Genomic DNA, 13988 nt, shown 5'->3' with positions numbered 1-13988 from the left:
CCTCTTGGCAATCTTCGCACTGTGTCTCCCATGGCGATTCTCCCCAAATCCCACACAGTGCTCGTGCCCGTGGCATGAATCGTGACAACTCCATCTCCATATCTGACAATAGGTCTAATATCACATAACATAACCCATAACTAAAGAAAGTCTGACCCTAATGATCTTACAGTTTATTACTACTAGTACACAGCAAATTCAAAAGTGTTAAATGTTTTGGTGTTAGTAGTCTTCTTGCAAAAGTAGAGTTAATTTTACTCTAAGCAGAGTCACATTCTTTTAATGTAACTCTGAGGTGTAAAATGATAGTAGTTAAAATCGAGTGTTAAAAATGAGTGTTTCTATTTCAAATCTGGGGGTGTTACAATGGAAACATTAACTCTTGACCTCTTAACTCTGAACTCCTAGAGGGGCTACGACACCAACAGAGTAAATTCACAGACTCCGCCCCCAGCACCATAGGCTCCAATCGAAGCTGAAGTGAAGCCGTTTCAGAACATTTTGCTCTACATATTTGAGTTGTTTACTATGCTTGGTAAGTCATTTTTTCAAAGATTGTTTCAATTATTATTATGAGCTTTTACTTCTGTGGCTCTTTGGAGTTGAAACAAAGCTGTGTGAAAGGCATTAGCCATGTTGCTCGGAGATGGAATAATATTCTGTTTTAGCTAGCTGAAAGGTATTGTTTGCGGGCAAATACCACAGCCTTGAAAAAAAGCTTGCATGTGAATTTTCAGTCAAACTTTTGGTCAAATACACCTAAAACAATGTCTAGAATGTGAAATATTGGTATAATGGTGCTACTTGAAGCCTGAAAACGATCTCCCATAAAAAAAAAAAAAACGAGCAAACAGCATTAGCAGACGTCCTGACTGGGTTCTACATTAGCATTTAGATCCCTCCAGAGTTTTGTGCACACGGTTTAGGTAAAAATGAAAAAGGTTGAGGTTTTACATTTAGTTCAGTATTACCTGTTGCCTGTGTCCTTGTCTTATGGGAAAATACTTTACACAAGTAATGGCTCAAAACGGATTCCTTTTTTTTACTGTGCTGCAATTGATTACTGGATTATTTGTGCCATTAATCAACTAATTTTTATTCAATCTCCACATAGGATATGCTTGTGAAGATGGAATATGGGGGAGAGCAGAAGTGCGTTGAAGTTCCACAAAGTGATGAATGAAGGACATGCATATTGTATTGAAGAAATAAGTGATGAGAATGCTGTTATTTGCATTTACCAGCTCATCTATGTCAGACCTTTTGATAAACAAAATTCTAATGAAAGTGAGAACATGTACACTGTTACAGCTTTCAGAAAATGCTTTGAAATTGTGGTGCACAGTTCAGAATAAATGTTTTTCAAAAACCATTGCGTCTTTTTAGTAAATGTTTATTTCCAAAAGAAATTTCTAGAAGTTCAGAACAGTAAAATTCCCGCTTTTTAGAATTAATTAGAAGATAACTCTCACGTAGTTAAACTAAAATACTCTTTGAGAGTTAATATATAAACTCTTAACACCAAGTGTTAAATTATCAACTCCAGAAAGATTTGGTGTTTAACACTAAATCAGAGTTAACGTACCAACTCTCCAAAAAGAGTTAAATTAACACTCTGTGGTGTGGACCCATATAGACACTTTAATAGTGTTGAAATCAAATCCGACAGTGTTAATTTGGACATGCTGGATTTGCTGTGTAGTCACAACATTACTAACAAAAATCAAAACTAGAGAAAAATTTGTCATCATCGATAAAGAGGTACCACCTACAAACCATTTACTTTTTGGTGGTTTTCTTTGCCCCTCCACAGCATCTGTTGCCACTTTTATTTTCACCAAAGCAGGTGAAATTCAGAATGGTTTATAACTCCTAGCTGTCCCTTTACTGATTTTGCATTATTCTCTGATAGTCCAGTGCTCCCAGTTTTTTCAGTGTATTTTTTATGCAATTATACTTTTTTCTCATTGCAGTCACATTTCAGATAAAATGTGTAGTTTTAAATGATAAAAGGTATAATACATAATAAGAATTTCTTGCAATTCTGAGCATTGGCCGGGAAACGAACCCGTGTCTCCCGCGTGGCAGGCAAAAGCTCTACCACTGAACCACCAATGCGAGGCTGTTCCAAAAGCTGAGGTAAATGTAAGAATGTAGAAGTAGAGAGGGCTGTAAGTTAGGCTGGTGTAAAAAGTTATACCTGTAACATGTGACACAAGGTTCAGTAAATAAGAAGCAACTGTATTCCCTGTGTGTGGATCATTGATTCCTAATTTGGTTTTTTTGAAGATGCAACACTTATGTTCAGATTTTTTTGTTTGAGTAAAAGCCCCAACACTAGATGTAAGCCTGTGTATCAAAGCATTTGAAGGAATTTTAGGCTTTTTCTTTTAGTAACACTGAAATTCCTTTGTTATTTTGTCACTTTTTGGAGAAAGAAGGGATAAGCATTTATTTTTGTAGACAAGCATAAATACATGCTACCCAAAAGGAGAACTAGTTTTAAGAACTAGCATTGCTTTTCTTTCCATGTAATGACAAAATTTTCACCCCTGAGACATTTATGGAAAAAGACAGAATTTCTTTACACTCTTTATCTATAACATGAAACATGACTGTTTAACTGTTCAGCTACTTGCCTGCCAAGCACTCCTTTAATTTATTGTACTACTTGTACCTCATGCTGCTCCGTGGTAAAGCTTTACTCACTGTGCTAAGAGTTTCATTCAACCGCAGCCATAACCTCCAGTTGACCCTGCTCTCTCACTTTCTCTCTCTTGCCACCTACTCTTCCAACACACTGCATGTGCATGACTTCCTGCATCCCAGTCTCAGAGAATGACTGAAGTATGATGAATCACTGCCTTGCTGAGAAATTGAGATGTATCTTCACTTGTGAGGGCAGAGAGGGGAAAGAAAAACAGTAAACCTCAGCAACGACATTACTTGCAGTTTCAAATTAGCTCACTCAATCAGGAATTTTATTTCTGCTTTTAAAAAGAATTCCTATAACATTTGTCTGTCACTGGAAATACCTGCTCTAATTTCTAGGGTGCCAGATAAGACTGTTTTGTCACATACAAATAGTTCTGAGGGGTTGCATAGCACAAAAAAAGTACAATTTCAAATAGGAGCAACATGTTTTGCTAGTGGACTCAGTTCTCCCTTTTTATTTCATTGCAAATGTCACTGGTAATTAAAAAAATAAATAGAAAGTACACTGGTATAAATAAGCTTCCCTTCTCAATGTGAGTCAACTTCAAGTCAAAGGAAATTAGTATGTGGTAAGAGACAACAGTCTCTACAAAAAGGATGTCAGGTAAAATAGCCACACATCAAATTCAGACGTTTTTTTTTTCTGGATAAGAGTCAATATCAAACTGCAAGAATTTCATTTACGTATGCAAAAAAACAACAACAAAAAAAACAAAACATTGTATGGATGCACTCACCTCAACTATGACCCTCTTGATTTAATCAAACACCTAATATGTTGTTCCATAAACATAACTGATTAAAAAATAATATTCTGGTGCACATAAATTAAGTCAATTTTTTACCATTACAGTAAACCTCCAAATATGAATTCACTGAATTACACTGGCAAATGCTGTATTATTATAAACATTCAAACCAGAATAAATCGTTGGTTGACTGTCCATGCTACATATTCCACATATTAGTTGGCAGCACACTAATCGCTATTGTTTTTCAATTTTTTTGCCTGTCCTTTCCCAAGCAGATCATTACGGATTTTACCATACAGGACCACTTGACTGTCATAGTTTGTTCAATCTTTATTATTTATTTATTTTTTTACTTTTAAATTATTACAATCGAAACGGACAGGACTGGCAGATAGGAACGAGAAAGAGGAAGGAAAGAGAAGTTGGTAAGAGGCTCAACAGAAGGAGACGGAAAGAAAAATAGAGGAGAAAAGAGACAGAGTTAACCTGCTGGAAAACAAAAAAAGACAAGCAGAAAGAGAACAACACGATAGGAAATCCACAGCAACAACCAACATAAGCATAAGTAACAGTAAATAATAAGTATTGAATGCTACTGAGCAGAAAACAGTACTTATAAGGCATGATATGTTTCGAGGCAGCAGCCAACCAAGATAGTGTGTACAAACAGGTACTCAGGTGTGAACACCCATGTGCACATAAGTGTGTGTAAGCGCGCTTGTATTCACAAGGTTTCTCCATGTAAGTGTCTAATAGAAGGTGTGGGGAGCCATAGCCCTGCCCACTAGGACATGAAGCAGGCATGGAGGAGATCCAGGCCCCACACATCTAGAGGCCCCTCCAGAGCATTAGAGCTCCAGAGCCCAATGACTTACAAGTCTCATATTAAAAGATGAAATCTCTCCTAGCAATCTGAACTGCAATGACCTCAAAGGCATGGTCCTCAGGGTGTCCTGCTGCACTAAGATCATCATACATTCACCAAATGAACTATTGGATGCCAGATTCATGCAGTAGAACCTGATGAAATAGACTTGTTTAGTCAAGGAGGCCACTGCACAGAATTCTGAGAGAGAAGCACTTCGCCATGAAACCAATAAGGTGGAGAGACCACATACACCCTGGCAAGGGTTAACCTCACTGCCATTTCATATGCCTTTTGGATGACCTCAGCGAGAGAGTGTTGTCTTAGTGACTGGTTACCTGAGCAATTAGCTCTATAGTAGACAAACAGCTGGTCTGTTGTCCTGTGGGCCTGGGTCAAAAGAAGGTACACTATATTTGTCAAAAGTATGCACTCACCCATCCAAATCACTGAATTCAAGTGCTCTAATCACTCCCAAGGGTGACTGAAGAAATTTCTAATAACAAAATGGTATGGGGGCAGTTTGGAGCCACTTTGACCATATGCAGGAGGGACTGAAGGAGAAAAAAGGAAGGGAAGGTATACAGTAGATATCCAGACATTCTGTACTGATTTTTCCTGTACCCTACCTGGGGCTGGGGTTGCTGGTAGTTCAGAGCTGGGCCCACTGCATCCCGGGGTTACTGCTGGTTCTGGGGGACATCTGTTTATCCACACTTCTTAGGGTGGGGTTCCAAATATATATTAGATTACAAAAGATGACTGACAACCTACATAGATGATGTGGATGGATGTGTGTATCTTCTCGCGCAGTTTCTCACCACAATCAAGATTTTGCATGGCAAAGGTCTTAGATATCTGTTGAGGCCCCTTAAGTCCAAAACACCTTCTTGGGAATGAGGAAATAAGGTGTGTAGGACCCAGCTGCCTATGGCCTATCATCTCCCTGATTGCCTTCATTGCAAAGGAGAATAGAGATCTCTCCTGTAGGAAACTCCCTGTATTAAATATCTGTTACCACCAAAGGGGTGCCTGTCCCCAGCACTGATAATTAATATAGGAACTGGAGATGATAAAAGCCTCCCAGGATAGCTCAATCTTATACCAATGCCTAGAGACAGACTGTAGAGGCTAACCTGGGATTTCCCTGAGACCCTAGTTACCCTGAGAGGTAGCAAGGAAAGATTGTGCTCTATGAAATAGGGCTTCTGGGCCTTCTGAGAGCCTATTTCATCCCACCTGGTCAAACTGCCTTCTGATAAGCAGTTGACTTGCATAAAGAACAATTCAAGGGTGGAGACAAGGCGAGATCTTCCTACCAATTCACCTGAGGAGGAAAACTACAGATAACCATCCAATGTTAGACCAAAAAAACAACAACATTTGGAACACTGCTATACTGAAATCTGGGTTTGTTGATCCTTGCTGGCACGCACACTCACAGGAGAGTCATTCACTTACAAATATGCACAAAAGTTTAACAGGTTTTCCACAGGGACCACAGTGTCATTGCCAAGGTTCTGTGGTACTCGTCATAAATAAAGTATTTAAACTTCATTTATGTTTACATTCCAATCCAATATTCGTTGTTTTTAAAAATGCTAAGTATAAGCAATGTATATAATATACTCTTTTTTTGTCAGTAAATGTAGATAAAAATATATTGAAAAGTAATTGCTGTCCTTAAACTATGAAATATAAGTGACAGTCTTTTTAACAACAAATCTTTTTCAATGTTTTGAGAGATTGAAATGATCAGTGATGTTTCTGCAGAGTGATTTTGGGAAACATCAGCTGTCAAAGGCTGACTGTAAAGGACAGACTTCCTGGCTCTGTTGCACAATTTATGAGTGAAGTTCAAAGCCTTAACAGTAACTTCAAACACTAGCTTCACTTTCGCAACTTCCTAATTGCTTTAAAAAATAAAAATTATTTGGTTGCACTTTCAATTACAGCTAATAGAAATAATAGAAATAAAGTAGTAATAGTAGTGAAAGAAGGTGGAAACAATAATTATTTTAGTTATTACTATTCATTTATCAAAGTAATAATCAGTTAATAGCCAAGTAATACCATGGTAGCAACAGCCAAGTAATACCATGGTAGCAACAGTGGTTACAGTAATATTACACTGAAATTTATGTAATGTACTTTATTTACATAAAGACACATTCAAGACGGTGCATTAAAGGTCCAGCAGTATGTTTTTCAGTTGAGTTAGTGCTGTGTGCTGTTGCAGTTTGTTTTCTATTAATCTAATATCAAGTAAACACAGGCCAGTATTGCAGATACCAATAATGATACAGATACCTTTAGCCTATAAAGGCAGCTTACGTAGGGGAGAGAATGTTTCATGATCAATTTGCAATTGCATCAATTAGGAACAAATTTTCATGACGACATAATTGGTGATTTTTACTTTCCACAATAATTAGTTAATACAACAAATCACACCTTTCAGCTTTTTATGTATTTTGAAACAGATTTTTGGGAGAGCTGGAATATAAATATGCCTCCCTAGTTTACCTTCCTTTGTTTAAATTTGCTATAGGCTATAAATAAAATAGATATGACAGTCAACACAAAAAGGTTCAGACATTTTTCATAGTGTATGACTGAGATATATATTTTTAGTTAAATATATTTAATTTAACGTAATTCATTTGGCTACATACTAAACTTAGAGGATAGAAACAAAGTATTGATCTTGTTGTGTTAGTATCGGTAGGATACTAATACTAGTCACTGTACTGATACCACCAATATTTGAATTGATCCACCCACCTCTAGTTTGTGCATATCACATTTCAATCTGGTGAAGTCAATATGTTTATTTTTATACTTTGGAACCATCTAAAATTGAGGAAATACAGATTACCTTAGCAAATGTGTTGTTTATTACCTTACTGTTTTCAAAAAGTTAAGAGTTAATTGTTATAGTTAGGCTTAGGTAAAGTACAGCAGTGTATAAAATATATTTATCAATACCTGAAGTCACCATACAGTATAGAACATGAAGTATTTTAATTGTAATACATAAGTATGACACTTCACGGACTCAGATCCCACCACACTTTAGTCGTTCAGGGCAGCCTGTGCACTTCTTCACCCTTACATAGTAGCCCCTTACACATACAAGGCTTCATCCCTCCCCCACATCGGACAATTGTACCACATCTCCATACTTCTCACCCCAGTCTACAGACCCATCAACAAACGGATTAGAACAACATTCAGAGAGGTGAGAATGTGGCCAGAGGGGGCCATACCTGTTAACAATAATAAAAATGGATTGCATTTATATAGCGCTTTTCGAGACCCTTAAAGCGCTTTACAGTTCCACTATTCATTCACTCTTACATTCACACACTGGTGGAGGCAAGCTACAGGTGTAGCCACAGCTGCCCTGCGGCAGGCTGACAGAATCACGCCATCGGCCCCTCTGTCCACACCGTGGACCTGGAGGAGTACACAACCTCAGTGACCAGCTACATCAGCAAATGCATTGAGGATGTCACTGTCTCAAAGACCGTCATCACCTGTGCAAACCATAAACCCTGGTTCCAACCTGGTGAAAATCAGAGACTCTGGCTTTAAGTCTAAGGACTGAGTACAGGCTCACTGCAGGGCTGTGTCCTTAGTCCACTGCTGTTCACCCTGCTAACACATGCCTGTACTTCACAGTAAAGGTCAAATCACATCATCAAGTTTGCAGATAACATAAGTGGTGGGTCTCATCACCAACAATGATGAGTCTGAATGCAGAGAGAAATAACAACACCTGGTGGACTAGTGTCAGAATAACAACCTGTCTCAGCAAATATCAGATGACCTCTCCTGGAACCTGAACACCCACCATCATGAAGAAAGCCCACTGTCAGGGTCCCTGTGCCTACCCAGTCGGCTCAGTATGGCTACATATGTTTTGTATTCTTTTTTTTTATTTGTTCCTGCTCTCTCCCTTCCCCTCTTTCCCTCCTCCCTCACCTGTGGGCTCCTGCCCTTGGCCCACGCACCTGTGGCTCATCACGAGTGATCCAGCTCCTTTATAAGATGGCAGCTCTGTGTTTCTCGTCGCTGGACCGTTGCCGACCCTCGTCAGTGTAACCCCAGCTCAATTACTTCTAAAGTGTTTTCACAGCGATTTGCCTTACTATCCCTTCGTGTCTCTGTGTACAGATTCCCTGGACCTACCCCTGTGTTACCCGAGTGAGTGGAGTGTGAAGAGGAGTGGACGGAGTGTGTGTGTGTGTGTGTGTGACTATCGGCGTCTTTCCCGTTCGTGTGTGGACCCCCGGAGCCCGGCTTTCCCCTCACTTTTGTAAATAATCACCTGGTGTATCATAATAAAGACTCTTGTGCTTTCAAGACCTAGAGCCTGCGCGTGAGTCCGTTCAGTCCCGTTGTGACACCCAATGTCTTCAATTTCTTGGGAAACTGAAGAAAGCCAGTCTCCCTCCTCCCATCCTCACATAAATCTTACCAGGGAACCACTGAGAGCGTCCTCTGCTGCTACATCACTATCTGGTACGGGAACTGCACTTTCACTGAAAAGAAGTCTCTGCAGCGGATAGTGAGAACAGCAGAGAGGATTATTGGAGGCCCTCTCCCACCCATCTCCCAACTCTACGACAAACACATCATCCAACATGTGAACAACATAGTGAAGGACACTTTCCACCCTTCACATGCACTGTTCTCCCTTCTTCCGTCTGGTAGACGGTTTCGCAGCATCAAAACTGTAATGGCCAGACACTGCAAGAGCTTTCCCCCCCAAGCAGTCAGGGCCCTCAACTCAGACAAAGGACTGATAAACACACAATTTTACAAACACCTTACAATACTCACCAAAAGACTCAAAAACAACTTCACAAGACTTCCACAAATGCACTATAAACTGGACCTGCAAACAATATGCTTATTTGCACACCCCAGTCACATAGCTGCTCATAAACATCTAAATTATATTATATTTGCACATTTTGCATCTTGCACATGCCCTCGTTCTGCCTTGTCTACAATATCCTAGAGAGAACTTGAACCTGGTATTCAATAGCAGACTTATCCGGCGCCCCCCATGTGTGGCAGCCTGTTACAGCAGCTCCGCTCATTCTGAGCTTCTTTCTTATCTCTTTATTTTCTCTTAATTTTTTTGTAACTAAAGTTTTAGCAATTACATTCTACAATCATGGACTACGGTTTTGTGCTAGTCTTGGTCGTTTTTCTCTGTTTTTTTCCACTTTTTTCACCCGTATTTGGGGACCCAGTGCATAGATCCTTTGTTTAAAGTAGGGATCAGCTGTTAGCTCTGTGTCCCGCAGCGGTGTGGCTGCCGGACAGGCACGACATTCCCAGCAAGCTGAGGAGGAAAAGACGGGGTGTCGTGCTGGGAGGGAGCGCCGTCGCCTGAGAAGGAGACGTTACAGGCCATCTATTCCTTCTGTGATCACTGGAAATGTAAGATCGCTGCCCAATAAGATGGATGAGCTCATGTCGCTAACCTGGTCACAGAGGGAGTACCGGCAATATAGCATCATGATGCTAACGGAGTCCTGGCTAACACCGCTAACTCCGGACACGAGTGTGATGCTACCTGGATTCCAGCTGCTGTGGGCGGACAGGATGAAAGAAAGCAGTAAGAGGAAATGAGGGGGACTGGCAGTCTTTGTGAACGACAGATGGTGTAACCCTGGGCACATCACTGTGAAAGAACAACTCTGCAGCAGAGACATTGAGCTGTTAGCCATTAGCATGCATCCGTACTACATCGCCAGGGAATTCTGGCAAGTTATTGCGATAACAGCGTATGCCCCCCCCCCCTCGGCCAACGCGGATACAGCCTATGACTCTCTCCACTCCGTAGTCAGCAGACTGCAAACGCAATCTCTGAGAGCCCTTCTCCTAATATCAGGGGACTTTAATCATGTCTCACTGGACTCCACACTGCCCACCTTCACCCAGTATGTAACATGCCCAACCAGAGACAATAGAACACTGGACTCACTGTACGCCAACACAGAAGAGGCATACAGTTCACCTCTCCCTCCTCTGGGCAGATCTGATCACAACCTAGCTCAGTGAGATATGGAGCCATTCTCTGAGCGGAAGGCCTGGGTTCGAATCCCGCTTATAGCAACATTTCTTTCAGTTAACAGTTAAACTTTTTAAACTCTTTTCAACACAAATTTCAGCTTCTTCACCCCTTTTCAGCAAAAATTCCAGATTCTTCAGCTGTTTTCAGCTTAAACTTTAGCTTCATTACCTCTTTTCAGCGCAATGTTCTGCTTCTTTACCCCTTTTCAGTAGAAAGTTCTTCTTCTTTACCGCTTTTCAGCAGAATTTTCAGGTTCTTGGCCTGTTTTCAGCTGAATTTTCTGTTTTTTTCATCTCTTTTTAGCAGAACATTCAACAAGTTCACCTCTTTTCAGCAGAAAGTTCAAAAGTTCACCTCTTTTTAGCGGAATTTCCAGCTTTTTCACCTCTTTTCAGTTACCTGAGATCCAGTTTGGCTCAGTGAGATCAGTAGCCTTGAGACCAGGAGGACCCAGTTCGAACCCTGCTCATGGCAACATTTCTTTTCAGCAGACAGTTCAACTTTTTCACCTCTTTTCGGTACAAATTTCAGCTTCTACACCACTTTTCAGCCGAGTTTTTGGCTTTTCAGCAAAAATTTCTGCCTCTTCACCGGTTTTCAGCAGATAGTTCTACTTCTTCAGCTGTTTAAACAGATTCCACTACACGGCATTCACACTGCATTTTCGCAGGAAATGCAACTTTTTCTAGTTCCATAGTTCATGTTCATAGTGTTTCCCAGTTCATGTTCATAGCATCATACTCACGTAATCTGATATTTCATAGTTGACGTTCATTTGCCTTAGCCTCATTTCTAGCTTTAACACTTGCAAATATTGTTGTCACAGCGTCACTGTAAATAAAGTTCTTGTTCACATAATTTTGAGCCTCCGTTTTGAGTCTGTTTTTGGGTCCACCTCACATTCTGACTTTGGTCCTGACATGTTTGGGGTTTTTTTGTAATGTTTGTTGGATAAGGCTCTATGCAGCTGTGATAGTCCTTATTAACTGATGTATTGGGCCATTAGGTGACAAGTAAGCAGAGTGGAGTTCAGCGAGGATCACTTTATTTGCAGTTGGTGATTTCTTAAATCATTCTATTAGCATGCCAGAGCTGCACTGCTGCATTTTTGCTGAGGCATTCTGTTTCACTTAAGCAAGTTTGATCCAGGACCCTTTTTTTCTACCTCACATTGTGAAATTAATTATTAATATGTAATACTCTTTTGATTCACTTATCAATTTTAAAGGACAAACATAATCTAGAGTAGGCTCTTTCTGCCAGCTCTTACCCCTGAGGACAGAGTCAGACTAGTGGAAAGTAATAAAAGAAACTAAGCAGTAATGTTCCTGAAATAATTTCATACAAACAAAACTTAAGCTGATGAGACCTGAATGGCTGCTGTTCCAAGGAATCCAAAGGAATAGTGGATTGTTTATTATTTCTAAGTGCACTGGCATTTAATGTCTACATCCTTCATAAAGAAATATAACACATACAAGGTGGTGTATATTAAAGGGGGGGAAAGCAAAAGGAAATTATACCCACATGAGTACTTTGCGGTATCAACATTTTAGGGTGTTACATGCCACGATGAGTGGCACTGCTGTTTTTCTGTTGCTCTTGTTTTTCAGGTGTCAAACTTCCACCTATTGGCCCATTCACAGTTAATTGGCACATGTGTATTGGCTGATCTCGACACTGTAAGCCAATCCCCTGCCATGGATCATTACAAAAGGGCAGCTTCCTAGCCAGCTAGGCCTGCTGTGAAGTGGTTGGCAGTTGTCGGGTGGAAGCAGCACGTGGAGGTTTTGTGGATTATCGGAAGACTGTTTGAGTGGATTGTTTAGTTTTGGCTTTGGAATACAGATTTGGATCACGGATTTTGGCGATTGGCATAAGTTGGTGTGTGACTGGACTAGAATGGCACACAGGTAGAGGACGATGATGACATGGATTTAGGAGACTGGAAGCCGGTTATAGGACAGGGTCAGGTAGAGGAAGAAGAGTAAGAGAGGATGGGAGTATGTTAGGAACTCAGAGTAGCAAACAAAGTTTATAGGGGAATATCTCAGATGACGGGGGTGTAATTCAGAAAAAGATTGTCAGAGAAGAGTTTAAAATAATATAGAGATTTACGCTGGAGGATAAGGGAGTGCAATTAAGCCTGATAGTTTTATCGAGACAGCTGAAAAAGAAGTTTGGAGATGTAACACTAGCTAAAGTACTAAGAGATGGAAGTTTGTTCATAGCCATTAAGACGGAAGCGCAGAAAAATAAAGTGTTAAATTGTGAGAGTACTTGCAAAAAGTGTGTCAGAGAAAGGAAAACATTGGGGGAGTTTAAGGTGGTGTGGGGAGTAATCAAAGGTACCAGTAGAGGGAGATCTAGAAAAAAAAATCACACAAAGTATTTCTGGCAGTGATGTCAGCAGGATTAAAAGACTGCTGAGAACAGTCAGTGGGGAAAGAGTTGATAGACTGTCTGTAATGCTGGAATTCCAAGAACCGTTTCTTCCAGGTTCCTCTGTTAAAATAGGGTGCATGAGTTTTGTTGAGTTTGGACTTTGTTATTAAAGGGTATGAGAGTGTTTGAAGTGGTAGAAGGAAGGGTAGAGGAGGAGGTTGTGTTATATTTATGAAACAAATAATTTAGTATAGCGCTTTGGGAGAAGGAACACAGTTGGAGTATACTGTAGTTGAAACTTGGACAGAAAATGGAAGCATCAAGAACTTGGGGTACACTTAGGGGGGAAAGTAATTTGGTGTGGGACTTTAATGCTCATAGAACATTATGGGGAGATTACAAAGACCAAAATGAAGCAGTAATTGAAGAGTTAATGGAAGTTAAAAATTTGCTATGCCTAAATGATGGAAGCAGTACAAGAATCAGTACTAGGGATGGTACATAATCACCAATTGATCTCACATTAGTATCAGATTCATTGGCGGGTGTTTGTTCATGGCAGGTAGTCAAAGAGATAATGATGGGGAGTGACCACTATCTGGCATGGACTGAGACAGAACTGAAAATAGAGAGGCATGGTACAAGAGGTGTGCAGAAATGGTGTTTTGGGTATAATACTGGATAAATATGGGTATCCAGTATTAAATGATGTCAAAGTTATAGCAGTGATATCACAGTCTGGCAGAGGCAGACTATATGGAGTGACAAAGAGCACCCATAATGCAGACACGATGGAACGAGGACGAAAACTTGAATATTTAAAGAAAGTGAGCCGTTTATTAAGGCTGGTAAAACATTACAAAACACAAGGCAGAGGCGAAGCTAAACAATGACCTAAACTGGGGAAACTAAAGATAAACTTAAAAAAAAAAAAAAAAAAAAAAAACATGAAACCTGACGTGGATCCAAAGATACCTGGAACCTGGAAACGTGGCACAAAGGACAACAGACAACCTGACATTGAACATAGGAGGACAGAGGACTTAAGTACACAGAGGGATAATGAGGGGATGGAGAACAGGTGGGAACACAGCTAGGACAAATCAGACCTAACGAGACAAGGGGAAGAAAAACTAGACACAGTGCACATAGGACAGGGACTTTCACAATAAAACAG

This window comes from Astatotilapia calliptera, chromosome 15, assembly GCF_964374335.1.
Source record: "Astatotilapia calliptera chromosome 15, fAstCal68.1, whole genome shotgun sequence".
NCBI classification, from domain to species: Eukaryota; Metazoa; Chordata; class Actinopteri; order Cichliformes; family Cichlidae; genus Astatotilapia; species Astatotilapia calliptera.
The sequence above is the reverse complement of the archived record's forward strand: the minus strand, read 5'-3'. Positions refer to the sequence as shown.